The 14,232-nt window shown below is 34.9% G+C and overlaps 1 protein-coding gene across 1 annotated transcript in view; it reads left to right on the top strand.

Annotated features, from left to right (window-relative positions):
- The window catches only part of LOC131675042 (glutamate receptor ionotropic, kainate 2-like), a 2,022,482-nt gene that overhangs the window by 497,052 nt on the left and 1,511,198 nt on the right, over positions 1 to 14,232 (top strand). The gene's annotated exons all lie outside the window — the stretch shown is intronic.

Raw genomic sequence — 14,232 nt, 5'->3', positions numbered from 1 at the left:
TGTTACCAATTCTTCTAATAGACTGACTCTAGTCTTAACTTTAGCGTCTTTTCTACGTTTATTTTAGGATCTGACCACACTACTAAGCTTTTTTTTCAAGCCGCCGAAGCCGTCTCTCTCTCTTCCTATTAACTTGAGTTCTTTACATACCTTCTATATACTTTGAAGGGATAAATAGCGGGAGCTATTTATCCACGCTTCCGTCTATGAGATACTACCTGTGAGATCAGTCATAGGACCTTTATATGGAATCGAAATTCCATAAGAAAGATTACATCACTAACTACTTTAACCTCTCGTCTAAAAGGATAGGTGAAAAGGGAAAAAATTAAATAGATGAATAAGGATTAAATAATTAAAAACAGAATTTGATTAAGGTTCATTTATTTTTATTATAACTCTTGTACTACTCATATAAAAAATGACTTTTTTTTAATTTAAATCTTAATTACTAGATTTCTATTAAAAATTGGTTCTTCATGATGTAGAAGGTATAGTTATTTCTTCTCACATATTTTGTAGAATTTCTTCAACGTATTACTATCTTTTTCAAAAGCTAAGCTTACTTTTTTTGGTAAAAAAATCTCAAATTCTTCATCACTGGTAATAATGATGCTAATTTCATATTTAGTTGTTAGCCATCTCAATTTAGTAACAAAATAGGTGCAATTTGTAACGGGGGCAGCGCCTTATTCGGCACTGACGTCACTAATTTATTAAGGGGAGAGTAAGAGAGGCACTTTCGCTCTTTAACAATCGGGGAACGAGAGGATAGGTCGAACGAATAAATAATTTTCTTTACTTGGAACATACAACTTAAATCTATTCAGACAAACAAATACAAAATCGGTTACAATAAAGTTTACATCACGCGCACATATACAGAACAACTTAAACTAACGCGGGAGGACGAATGGCCCGGCGACTAAATTGCCTTGGCCATTTGCCTCCTTACAAAGGAAAGAATACGTCGAAACCTCTCTACCGCATTACGATGAGCGTAGCCGGCAAGTGATCGCCTGGCTACGTATCGTTCCTACGCGGCCGCGCATCACCATGAGAGAAAGAAATACCGGGAGAGAGAGATAACCTGACCTTTGTCCTTGGCGATGAGCCGGCAACGGGGAGTTGACCTGGCCGCTGGCTGGGCGTCTTCCTCGGCGTAGCCCGTGGTGAACCCACTGGAAGTCATGCCGTGCATGGCGGCGAGGGCGACACTGAATGCCCTGCTGCAGGTGTTGCCGCCACACGTTGCCTCGGCTCGCCCTGGTCTGGTCACTGCTGCACGTGTGCTTCTTCTTCTCTCATTGCGCTGCTACTTCCAACTTCTCTCCTCAACTTTCTTCCGGGAACTGCCTCACGCGACTTGACGCATGGTCAGCATTCGCGCTCTCGCCAGGCTTTCCCACCAAGCCCAGTCATTAGGCGGCGTGCGACAAAAGCGCTAATTGGTCGCGCGTCACACGCCGGCCTAAATCTGCATAGTGCGTGCATAGACGCGCACTCTAGCATGCTCGCTAACTTTCTCTCTCTCTCTCTCTCTCTCTGTCTCTCTCTACCTCATAGTCGCTGCGCTCTTGCTTCTTCGGGCGCTCTCAATCTTGCTCGGCAATCTTTGGCGGCTGGAAAAACATAAAGGCCAGTGGTTAGGCGCAATAAATATATGCGCCGAACGCTGACCACGTCGCCATGCCGAGCGATAAGAGGGAGAGAGAGAAGGAGGGCAGACGAGGAGCAAGCGTACTGCTTGCTCTCGTCACAAATTTTTATCTAATTACGAGATGGTTTTTTTAGATAGAAAAGCTGATTTATCAATCTTATTGATCGAAGAAAAATCCATTCTACAACAAATAAAATCATTAGGTTAATTCAATATACTTTTCTATTGAAAATGATGAGAAAATTATATATAAAAACTTATTTGTACTATAAGATTATTAGAGATTTACTAGAGGAGAGGGATGAGGATGCGACTTCTGTTTCAAGCGAGTGTTTCAAACAACTGTGTAAGACTCGAGCGATTTCTCGGTGTTGTTAACAGCATCCCCTTCTCTTCCTTCTTCATTATTTTTCAACCTCAATCGCTTCCTAATCGGCTCTTTTTTCTACCCACCGCAAATAGCTTGTTTTAAAAGACATCTGCCAGCGGTTGGAGGTATCTCGTCACTGCAGTGAAATGTATTTTCTCCAGAAATATCCTGAGCTTTCCTCTTCCTTTGCTCTGCTATAGCGTTCACTTTGAATTTTGCTGCTTCAAGAGTTTTATAGGGACCTCACGGAAGTATATCTGAATTGTTTTCAAGCATATAACGTTTATCGTCATAAGGAATCAGTACTATCTTCTGCTCTCTCAATCCTTACTTGGTGCAGTACACTTGGGCAGAATATAGCATTTCTCACGCCTTATAATTACGGATTCCATTAATCATTTTCGATAATCTTCATGAGATATAGTTTTTTTTAACAGTCTGCATTTTAACTTCTTTTGCTTTTTTATTGTTTGCTAATCTTCTATTTGAATGTTATAAATTTTACTTCAAAGATCAACGAATTCCCCCATAATGTTTCCATTACATTCATTTTTCATTACTCCGAGAACTTTTTTATTAGCTCGTTGTATAACAAATTGATTATTTTCTGAATAATCTCAATAATCATATTTAACAATGTCTTCTTTCATAATTTCGTAAATATTGACATCTTGAATTTCGTACATGAAGCTATCTGTATCCATATAAAGTGATTTAACTTTATCTTTCTTTCATATATCCATAGTAGAATTCGTACATTATAGTTTTTGGGGGTCAAGCACATAAAGTCCGATATATGTTTTATAAGTTTTTTAATTCAAGTAGACGTCCATGTTAATTGTATTGCTACTAGATTTTCATGAAAGATAGAGCTACTATGAAAGTTAGGTTGTACAATCCTTGCTGCTGCTCCATATCAACCACCCTATTTGTTAATTAATTTGCCATATTTTCGTTTATTTTCATGTTCCATAGTTTTTCCATATACTGAATCAACCATGATCTTATAGAATAACTTTTCAAATTTACTTTTAGTCCTTTTTCATTTTTGAGTATTTAATTCAACGTAAATTTCGAACATGATTTTTGATGAAATTTTAGAGCTCTATGTATCTTTTTCAGTTTGAGTCGGTATTTAATAGCTTGCTTTAACGCTCTATATTGAATTATATAACGTTCTTTACTGTAAAGCGTCGATAAATGTTTTTTTCTGTTTTGATCCGGGAGGTGTCCTACGGCTCAGGATAAAGAGAAAGGTCATTATGTTCATTATGTAAGTCTATGAGATATTCTAGATCTATTATTATTATTATTATTATTAACCAGAGTATAGTACAAAATATTACAACAAGTAGTAATAATTATACAATTTTACAATTACAAATTTGTAACCCGGCAGAGGATAAACCTGTTCGCTGGTCTGGTATTTTAAAACTACTAAACACTTAAAGAAAATTAAGAAGAAAAAAAAATAAAAAAAAAAAACAAAGATAATTAAGAAAAAAATAAAAAAATAAAAAAAAAAACAAAAAACTTAAAACTAAGAGTCAGTTTGTAATAGATTATTGGGTGTACAAGTAAGTTTCCAGCGTTTTTTTTCTAAGTTTGAGGCTTTATTATGAAAATATGGTTACATATCCTTCATTCAAAATATTGTCCATCAGAAGTTACAACTTTTTCCCATCTTTCAGGCAATTTGTGAATTCCGGACCAAAAAAATTTTTCATCTTTCGAGCCCAAGAATGTATCAAGCCAATTTTTGATTTCCTCTGCTGAAGTGAAGCGTATTCCCGTAAGAGCGTTCTGCATCGACCGAAACAAGTGAAAGTCCGATGGTGCCAGGTCTGGGCTGTAAGGCGGGTGAGGCAGAATTTCCCATCCACTATTCTCCAAATAGTTCTTCACCGAAGTCGCAACATGTGGCCTAGCGTTGTCGTGCTGCAAAATGACGGACTCATGCCTAGTCTCATATTCTGGCCGTTTCTCCTGTAACGCCCGCTTCAGACGAATTAATTGGGTTCGATACAATGGTCCTTTGATGGTTTGACCACTCGGAAGCAGTTCGTAGTATATGACACCCTTTTGATCCCACCATATGCAGAGCATGACCTTATTCACGTGAATATTTCGTTTCGGCGTCGGTTGGGCGGGCTCGCCGGGCTTTGTATACGAATGTCTCCGTTTAGGATTGTCGTAATAAATCCATTTTTCATCGCCAGTGACAATACGATGCAAAAATGATTTATTTTTGTACCTCTGCAGCAACATTTCGGACATGCAAAATCGCCGTTCGACGTCCCTTGGCTTCAATTCGTAGGGCACCCAGTTTCCAACCTTTTGGATGAATCCCAATGTTTTTAGGCGCAGGGAAATGGCTTGTTGTGTGACGCCCAATGCTGCAGAAAGTTCTTTTTGAGTCTGACACGAATCCTCACTCAGCAAAGCGTCCAATTCCTCGTCTTCGAAAGTTTTCGGCTTTCCGGAGCGATCCTTGTCTTCAACTTCAAAATCACCAGTTTTGAACCGTTTGAACCACTCGCGGCACGTTGATTCACCAATACATTCCGTACCATAAGTTTCCGAAAGCAAACGAAAGGCCTCAGCAGCACTTTTCCCCATATTAAAGAATAGAAGCAGCGCTTCCCGCAAATGACGTTTATTTGGCTGGAAACTTGCCATTGTTTTGCTCGATAGAATATACGATACTGATAGAAATGCTCAAATGTCATGCTGCATAGTTGTTTACAGATGCACAACCTACAAACATAACACATGGTGTCTGACATTTCTGCCCGAGATCCACTGGTATCGCCTTCTTTTGACAAACGCTGGAAACTTACTTGTACACCCAATATAATATTTCACAGATGAAGTATGGCTTAATATTGGTAGCAAGAATGCTTCCTATAAAAGCTTACTTCACCAATTATCTTCGATTTTGTTCTGCTATCTCCAATATCTGATTAACATTTGTCTGGCCGTTACGATTGTCGTCATTGATGCTTTCATTTTTCTTGCATATGATATTCTTTCGTATGTATTTAGTCTAACAGGACAAGTAAGTCCTGTAGCACACGTAACTCTATAGTGAGGGAACATTTCAGTATGTTGTCTATGTGAATCACATTTACATGTTGCTGTGAATACTATGTCATCTAAGACTATCAAATCTTTATATTTAGGTTGTTGTTCAAGTGAGTACAATGAATTAGTGAAAGTTTGATATCCTCTGATACCTCTATAAAAGTATAATAATGCTTTATTGTTTCCAAGATAATTGATGTCTCCATAGGTCATTCGAATATTATTTGTTTGTAGAATCGGTTTTCCTGGTGTATTTTTTGGTTTACTTGTTTCTATTTGCATACTATTATTGTCTGCAATGTCATCTATTTGTTTAAATACTGTTTCTATGGGTTTATATCTTACTTTATCTGCATTTGGTTCATTGTGATCTTCTTTGTTTTCTTCTTTTATGAAATGTATATGTTTTTTACCAATTAATTGTTTGTATGTGCAATACTCACATTTATTAATGAAATTTATGTTGGTTGTATCTGTTTTTGTTTGAATGTAAGTTTCGTTTCTTTTTCCCTCTTTGAGTCCGTTTTTTGTTTTGGTATTAATAGTTATCCGTTGTGAGTTCCAAGCTATGTTAATCACATTAGCAATTGTTTCTATTATTTTTCTGTAGTTATCTGATACATTAATTTTTTTCATGTTATATTCAGACATTCGACGATGAGAACGATTGTAATGAAGTGTACAAGTGCCTTGTGAACACAAATATGTCCTTACATCCAAGAGAAACTTATCCCTATCCACATCCACATGGACTTCCAATGCTGAATGTAGACTATTATCAAAGATCCCTTGTTGCTTTAGTTTGTAATATATTTGTTGTAAATTGTTGCAATGTATTTTGTGGTTCATTGTATTTCTGTATCTAGAATGGATGGCCTTTTATCCATTTTTTTATTTTGTCCTTTATTGTTTTTGTATTGCCATTTAAAGTTTTGAAGTGAGAAGGTAGTTGATTGAAGGTGGCTAAAGCTCTTGTATAGCTATCTTTAATGCTGATTGTTAATTTTCTTTTAAGGGGCTGTATAGTTTTTTTCCTTGTTACGGAATTTTTCTTCAGGAACATATCTTGCAGGTTGACATAGTGATACACTAGAGATTCCATGGTGAATGTTTGATCTATGTTTAGTGGATTTTTTTCATTTATAAACTTGTTTTTATTTATTATTTGTAATAGTCGTGTTTGTAGAGTTTGTATATATTTGAGTCTTCCAATGTATGCTCCACCCCATGCTATAATACCGTATGTTGTTATGCTATGGAAAAGTGCATAGTAAATCATACGTAGATTATCTGTGCTCATTATCCTAGATAATTTGTAGAAAATATAAGTTAGATATTTTAGTCTATTATATAGCATGTTTGTATGCATGTCCCATCTCATATGGCTATCGAAATGCACTCCAAGGTATTTAGTGTTATCAACTTTTCGAATGGATGCACCCTTAATATTTATATGTAGATATGTTGAGTTGCTATTGCAGTTATTTCCAAATGCCATGTATACTGTTTTGTCAATGTTTAATGACAGTTTATTCAATGCTAGCCAAATGGATAGTTTGTTTAAGTAGAAGTTCATATTTCTTTCGACTTCATGCCATGTTTCGCCTTTCACGATAATTACCGTGTCATCAGCAAAGGCCAACACATTATCATTTGGTAGCAATTGTAACATATCATTAATGTAGATTATGAAAAATAAAGGTCCCAATATTGTACCTTGTGGTACGCCAATGTTGACGTGTTGATATTGACTATATTCACCATTAATTTTAACTCTTTGTTTCCTATTACTTAGATAGCTTTTGATAAGTTCATACGCACTACCTCTAATTCCATATCTATAGAGTTTTTTGAGTAGAATTTTGTGGTCCACAGTGTCAAAAGCTTTCGCTAGATCCAAGAAAGTTGCTGCTATTGATTTACTTTTATCTAGTTGATTGTATATTGAGTTAGTTAGGTAGTATAGGGCATTTTTGGTGCTAAGACCTTTTCTAAAACCAAATTGTTTATTAGAAAATAAATTATGTTTGTTGAAAAAACTTGTAATCCTGATTTGTATTAATTTTTCAAAAATTTTGGCGATATTTGATATTAAAGATATAGGTCTATAGTTTGTTGGTAGATACTTCTCTTTAGTTTTGTGGATAGGAATAATTTCAGCACTTTTTAATTCGTCAGGCCATATTTCTTTTTGTAAGCATAAATTAAAGATATAGGTCAACGGATCACTTATATGGTTTATTATCATCTTTAGTACCTGAGTGTTGATGCCGTCAGATCCTCCGTTTTTGTTGCCCATTTTCCTTATTGTCTGTTGAACTTCTATTCTATTTGTTAAATGTAGAAAAATACTGTTGTTGTTCATAGATGGTAGAGTAATGTTACTATTTATTGGTTGTCTAATATTATCACATATCTGTTTGCCTACTGTACTGAAAAATGTATTCATTTGTTCTGCAATGCCGTTTGAGTTTGTAATTTTATTATTACCTATTAATAGATGATTTATGTTATTGTTTTTTTTTGGTTTTCTTCCCAATTTTGTTGTTGATTATTTTCCATAATTTTCGTGGATTGTGTTGATTTGTTTTGATTTGATTTTTTTCATATTTTTCTTTAGCTAGATCTATGGTCTTTTTTAAAGTTTCTACATAGTTTTTATATTTTTCTCTTTTTGTTGCATTATTGGGATCTTTTTTCCAGTTATTATAAAGTTTTTCTTTGTGTGCACATGATATCATTATTGCTTTAGTTATCCAATTACTCCTTGGGTTCATTTTATTCTTATTGTGTTTATTGTTTTTAAATGATGCCTTAATACATGTTTGAATTTTTTCTATTAATTTGTTCGTAGCTAGATTAGGGTCTTTTATAATTTGTACTCGTATGTCAGTCCAAACAGTTCTTTTGGCTTTATTTTTTAGTTTAAAATAGTTTATTATTTTAAAATTTGTTTTTTGTGTACATTTATAATTATTCCTTAAACTCATCATTATGGGGTAGTGATCATTGAAGGGTACGTTGAGGACGTAAGTTTTATAGTTGACTTTTCCTAGCCTAACATAGAAATTATCTATACATGTACCTTTGTTAATATCAATATTGGATGGTCTTGTTATGGTATGTAGTCCAGGGTAATATCCATTTTCTAGCAGTACTTGTAAAAAATCTTGATCTAGTATTTCTTCACTCAATATATCAAAATTAAAGTCTCCCATTAAAATATTGTTTTTATATTTTTTGTTTATTTTCAATAATATTTTGAGATTCAATAAGAATTCAGATTTAGATAAATCATGAGATCTGTAAATAGTAGACAGCACCAAATTTTTGTTGTTTTCTAGTGTAATATTAGAATTAATTATTTTTAATTTATCTATTTCAAGAACTTCTGTAATTTCGGTGATTTCTTCTTTCATATACAAAACAACTCCATCTGATTTGTTTATTTTACTTTCATTGTAATATATTTTATAGTCTGGAATATGGAACATTTCATGATTGTCTAAATTCCATGTTTCTGTGCATACTATTATACATGGTTTTTTTTCGAGGTTCTTCAGAAATACTAGTAATTTATTGTAATTTTTTTTAAGGCTTCTGATGTTTATACAAAGAATGATATTATTTTCTTTACATATATATTTGTTTAGATCATCAATATTATCTGTTTTATGTTCATTTTCAAATATAATATCATATAAGCTGTTATCCATATTGTAATATTGCAGAAAACTATTTAGTATTCCTGGTTTTATTACCTGTTGGACTTGGAGTAGATAATGATGATAACGATAAACTGTTATTTATTCTCGGACGGTTATATATCTTGCGGGTGTTTGTTTCAAAGTTTATTCTACCAAAATATCTTTGATGAGTTGGTTGAATTGGATAATCTGTCATTTCAATATACCTTTTTATTTTCATTTTTAAAATTTCACACATTTCGCTGTCGATTGCACTATGGTTTACGTTGTAGTTTTTACTATATGTTTCATTGTGGAAAATGCAGTTTGGACATTGGAGTATGCTGGTACTACACATTTTTGCTTGGTGCTTGCCAGCAAATTTATAACACGTTGGCTCTTTTTTTGCTTTTTTACACTTTCCGCCACCGTGGCCAAAACCTGAGTAGTTGTAACACGGATATGTGTTGATGACGTCAAAGACTCTACAGTTTTGACATCCAATAAATAATTTGTTACTATTGATTTTTATATGTTTATATAGAATAGATGGAACTTCTATTATTGCAGTTACTGTTTTATTTTTTTCATTTGTAAATACATGATTTACTTTGCATTTTTCTTCGTATTGACTAAAATTTCTTGCATTAATATCAGTTTCTATATCTTTTACATTTGTTGTGAAAGCTTTAGAAATTCCTACTACTTTAACTATCGGTTTACGTATTTCTTCTTGTAGAACAGTAAGTGCCGGTAGTTTTTTTTGTAAAGTTTTTTCTAACACTGTGACATTTTCTTCGGTCAAGCAGTTGATAATTATTGTGTCAGTATTTTTAACTTGTACACTTTTTGTTTGTATGTTTTTGTCTTTAATTAAGTAATGTGCTACTTGATTTTCTAAGTTTATGTTATCATTACTCTTTTTCTTTATTATTAATCTTGGTATTCTTTTGGGCTTAGGTTTTGGTAGTGCAATTGTTTCAGCATATGTTTTTCTTATAATGTTAGTATTTGCATTATTATTTTGTTTTTCTTTAATTAGTAGTTCATTGAGCAATTCATTTTTTTCTTTTGTTTCTTTGTACAGTTCTTTCAATAGGTTATTTTCGGCTTTTAATTGTTGTAATTCATCCAGATCATTGATCTGTGTTACATCCATATGATTATCTTTTTCATTTAAAATTTGCTTTTCATTCACAAGCTTGTGACGTCCGGGTCACTATCTCAGGTACGTCTGAGGCAGACGTAATCTCAGGCGCTCTATTTGGTTTGCGTGCGTACGCTTAAACCGGGACGAGCGATTGGAGAATTAGAGCTTTTCTACTTCGCGTTTCGCGTAAAAAGAGTGAAAAATAAACTGGACTACAAGCCTTCCATCAAACACCAGGGTCCAATGGAATCGGGACTTGGATGTGAAAATCCCAAACCTTGCCGGAATTATCACATAAAAAGTATTTTAATTTTTATTTAACGGCGCGACTGTCTTATTGAAAAAGTATCCCAATTCCTGCTGAAATATTTTTTCGAAGACCTATTTCTCACGAGTTTCGATCGGCTACTCTAACAAGAAGAGGAAAAGGAGAGATAGAGATAAAAAATTTTGTTTCAACTTACTTTTCTTTTATTTAATATACTAGTACTGGGAGAAGTCAATCTGGACCTGGCACTTGGTCGGACGAGATGCACTTAGAACTTTGCGAGGAGCGTGAGAGAGCGATTTTCGCTTGCGCACGCCCTTTTAAACCCTGGGGGTGGTTGGGAGGAAAATCCCTCTTTCAGTCCCTCAAAATTTGGGAAGAGTGGAAATGCCAATGAATTCTAATTGGCTGACTGAGATTTTCCCTCCTTTTCTCCTTCGGATTTCGGGCCCTAATTGGTTCAGGGGCGTGGTGAGAATTGGGGGCGCGCGTTCAAAAGTTTGGGCCTTATCTCGCTAGATGACTCTCCAAGTACCATTTTTATTACAGTTTCTCTTATAATTATTAATTTATTTATTACATAAAATTATTATAATTAATTCTTAAAAATAACGTAAGTTCCTTATTATTTAACATATTTTACGCAAAAATCTTTGGATCCTACATGTTTACAATTAGTAACTTAATTAATTAACTCACTTCGTTGTTTAAATAAATTGGAACGAAAAAAAAGGGGTATTATTTAATTGTGGACTGTATAACCGATTTGCTAAAATTCATTCAAGTAACTGTTTTCGACTATTTACCTCATTTTTCTAATTTGTAATTTTAAAACTTTGAGTTATTTTCAATGATTGCGCGGCAACTATGTTTCTAATCAAAAAGTGTGTGGGAGGTTTCAAGAAGCCGCGAAATTTTCCTATCATGCTGTTATTCTACCGATTCATTTATGTAAAATTAATTATTAAGGTTTTTTTTATATAGCAAAAGTTTTGGCTTCTAAAAGTGGAAATCTTTTGGGTGAAATCGAATAACAGGATGCAGGCGGAATTCCGCGGCTCCTTTACTCTATATCTAAGCCTACTCAAAAAAAACTTTACGATCGTTCGAGGTAAACTTCGGAAAGCGCGCGATAAAGGGACGGCTATTTTCACGTGTCCTCCAGCTGCTTCAGCTGAAGGCTCTCCTTTGCTAGTTTACCGAGTTAAAATTTAAGCTACGCAAAAGTACATGAGGAAAAAAAAATAATTTATTGCTAATAAACGACCCGACGTTACAAGCTCATTTAATATTTCCTGTTTTATTTGTTCTCTACTTACAAGTTTAAATTGTGTTATGAAAGCACTAGCTTGTTCACTTAAGTCCCCATATGGCAAGTTTGATGTTAGTGCAAATTTGGATGCTCCTGGCATATTATGAATGAGCTGTTTATTAGTTTGATTGCATTTCCTGCATTGATTTTTGCTACTATTTCACTCGTATGATAGAAATTTCCACATACTAAACACACAACTGCTCCTACTTTTGTATTTGGATGACACTTGAAATGCTTATGTAGCGATGATGCGTTAGGCGGTTGCACGTCCGCACCGCTCGACGGCGACATCGTGACGAATCTACTTCTAAAATATAACCAATCTCATTATCATTAAAAATATGATAAAAATCTAACTCTTTAACGTCAGGGACCCAATGGAACTTTCTATATGGTAGTGCTTGTGTCATGGCCCATCCGTAAATGTTATTGACATCAAAATATATCAAAATCTTACTCTGTATTTCCTTATTATATTCTATGCACATGTAACGATTATTAGCTTTCTATCGATTATAGCATTCGCTCATACTTTCCCGAATACCTATTTGAAATAATAAAACTATATTAATATCATATAAGGATTGTAATTCAATATTTAGACACTTTAACATAGCATCCTATGATAATCCCGGTGTTGTATAATAGTACACTGGGTCAAGATGATACACATCCATACCAGTTTTCTGAAAATTCTTGATATCAGCTAAGAGTAGTACATCTGTTTTTAGATATAAATCAGAATACTCTCTTAAAAGCATTGGTAACAGAATGGGCAACCGTATTCCCTGCCATTTCCAAATTAAGCTTAAGTATAGGGCCTAGTTTCTTAGGACAAATCTATCCTGAAACATATATGTGCACCACGAAGCCACGTTGAATCAGATTGAAAGAGAGAATGAAAGAGAGAGAGAGAGAGAGAGAGAGAGAGAGAGAGCTAGCACGCGCTTAGGCCCTATACTAAATATATAGCTAGTATATATTATACACATACTCAGTAGTGCTTTACAGACACCGTGCGCCCAAGAAATCGCATCTCCTCTACAAGATATACATTATATATACATATAGAGCAAGAGAGCTAAACAGAAAGAGCATGTGCTTCCCACCACCGCGCGTTACCAATCTACGCCGATTCAGAACGAGAGAGACAGAGAGAGAGAGAGCACGTGCTTCCCATCTCTGTGCGCTTCCAAGCCAACTTGTGGACACAAAGAACGCTGGTTCGATTTCTCGACGCGTCCATTTACTTTTGGAAAAAAATTGTAGCTCAGCCAAACACGTAAAGAAGCATTCGTTTGACCCTTTCTTCCCTGCATGCTGATTTTATTTTCAGCCGTGGATGGTTGATAGAGAGTATTGTTTCGTTTGCAATACTGGTTCTGAGCATTAGGTGACCTACGCGCAAAAGCGAACGAATCTCCAACCGTATCCTGAGCTACCGGCACTTCCAGGACGCGACAGGGCGAAGAATGTAGACAATTGGTTGGTACCATCGGCTTAAGGAAGAGGAGATCGCCGTGAAGACATCAACCTGCCTACTCTGCGCAGTCGCACAGTGAACAAATAGACCTACGTCGCGATTTTCCGACCCTATCCCCGACGATAGCTGTAAATCAGGAATGGCGGTCTGGCGCCCTTATTATTAGTCGGGGGAAAACAGTCCAATCAGGCCTTGTCGTGGAAGTATTTCGAGTGCGCGTCTAAGAACCCACGAAGTTTTCCGCCACACATGCAAGTTTCACATTCTGCTTAAAACAGAAGAGAAAACATTTCTCTACATTATATGATCCAATCTCTTCGGTGTGCAAATTTGCATTTTGTCGCACGATAAGATTCTTGTTGCTTACGGTAGGGGAATTTGAATACCAATTAAGAAGGTGCACAAAAGACAATCTGTATCTCGAATGCAACAGCTGACGTAGTCACTGACTTGAAATATTCCGACTCGGTAGGCAGGTCTTATTAAACTTTTTCGGCAAATCCCCGTCAATGCTGATACTCATGTCGGTTTTGCGTCTCTTTTGCAAAGCGAGAAATTCCGGATTTCAAGTCACATTGTGAGAGGAAAAGAATTCCCATTCTGCGTGATGGCTGGAATATAAAAACCACTCAACCAATTATTATCAAGTGAGATTACATTGATCGTATTACGTTAATGTGATTTTATGAAAATATATCTCAAGAATCTTATTTTAATTTATTTTTAATAGTTATTTCAATTATAGCAGGAGTTTCAGACCATCAGTGTACCCTTTTTAAATTTGAAAATACTAGATTATGCAAAAAATGAATTAAATGAAAGTTATGGTTCTTTGAAAGACAAATGTTATGGTGATTTTTTCTGTATGGTACCTTTATGGTCATATTTAAGGTCATATTGAGGTCAACCTTGGTTTTTTCAAATAAATACCCCTATTTTTGTCTCCGATACGGAAAGAGTGAAGAATTCTACGTTCAGATGAGATAACGTAGACGAGTTCAGATGTATTATTATTTTTTCTTAATATTTTCTTAATATCATGCGAATAATCCCGAACTCAGAATAAATAATAGGGATTTGTATTTGAAAAAACAAGATTGATCTTAAAATAATCTTTGAATTGATTATAGAGGTTACCATAATATGTGCTGCTTAGAGACTAATAACTTCATTTGCATAATTATGTATTTTTATTTTAAAAAAGGGTGCACGGATG

This window comes from Phymastichus coffea, unplaced genomic scaffold (assembly GCF_024137745.1).
Source record: "Phymastichus coffea isolate CEN01 unplaced genomic scaffold, Cenicafe_Pcof_1.1 PCOF00015, whole genome shotgun sequence".
NCBI classification, from domain to species: Eukaryota; Metazoa; Arthropoda; class Insecta; order Hymenoptera; family Eulophidae; genus Phymastichus; species Phymastichus coffea.
This window is presented reverse-complemented; position numbering and strand designations above follow the sequence as displayed.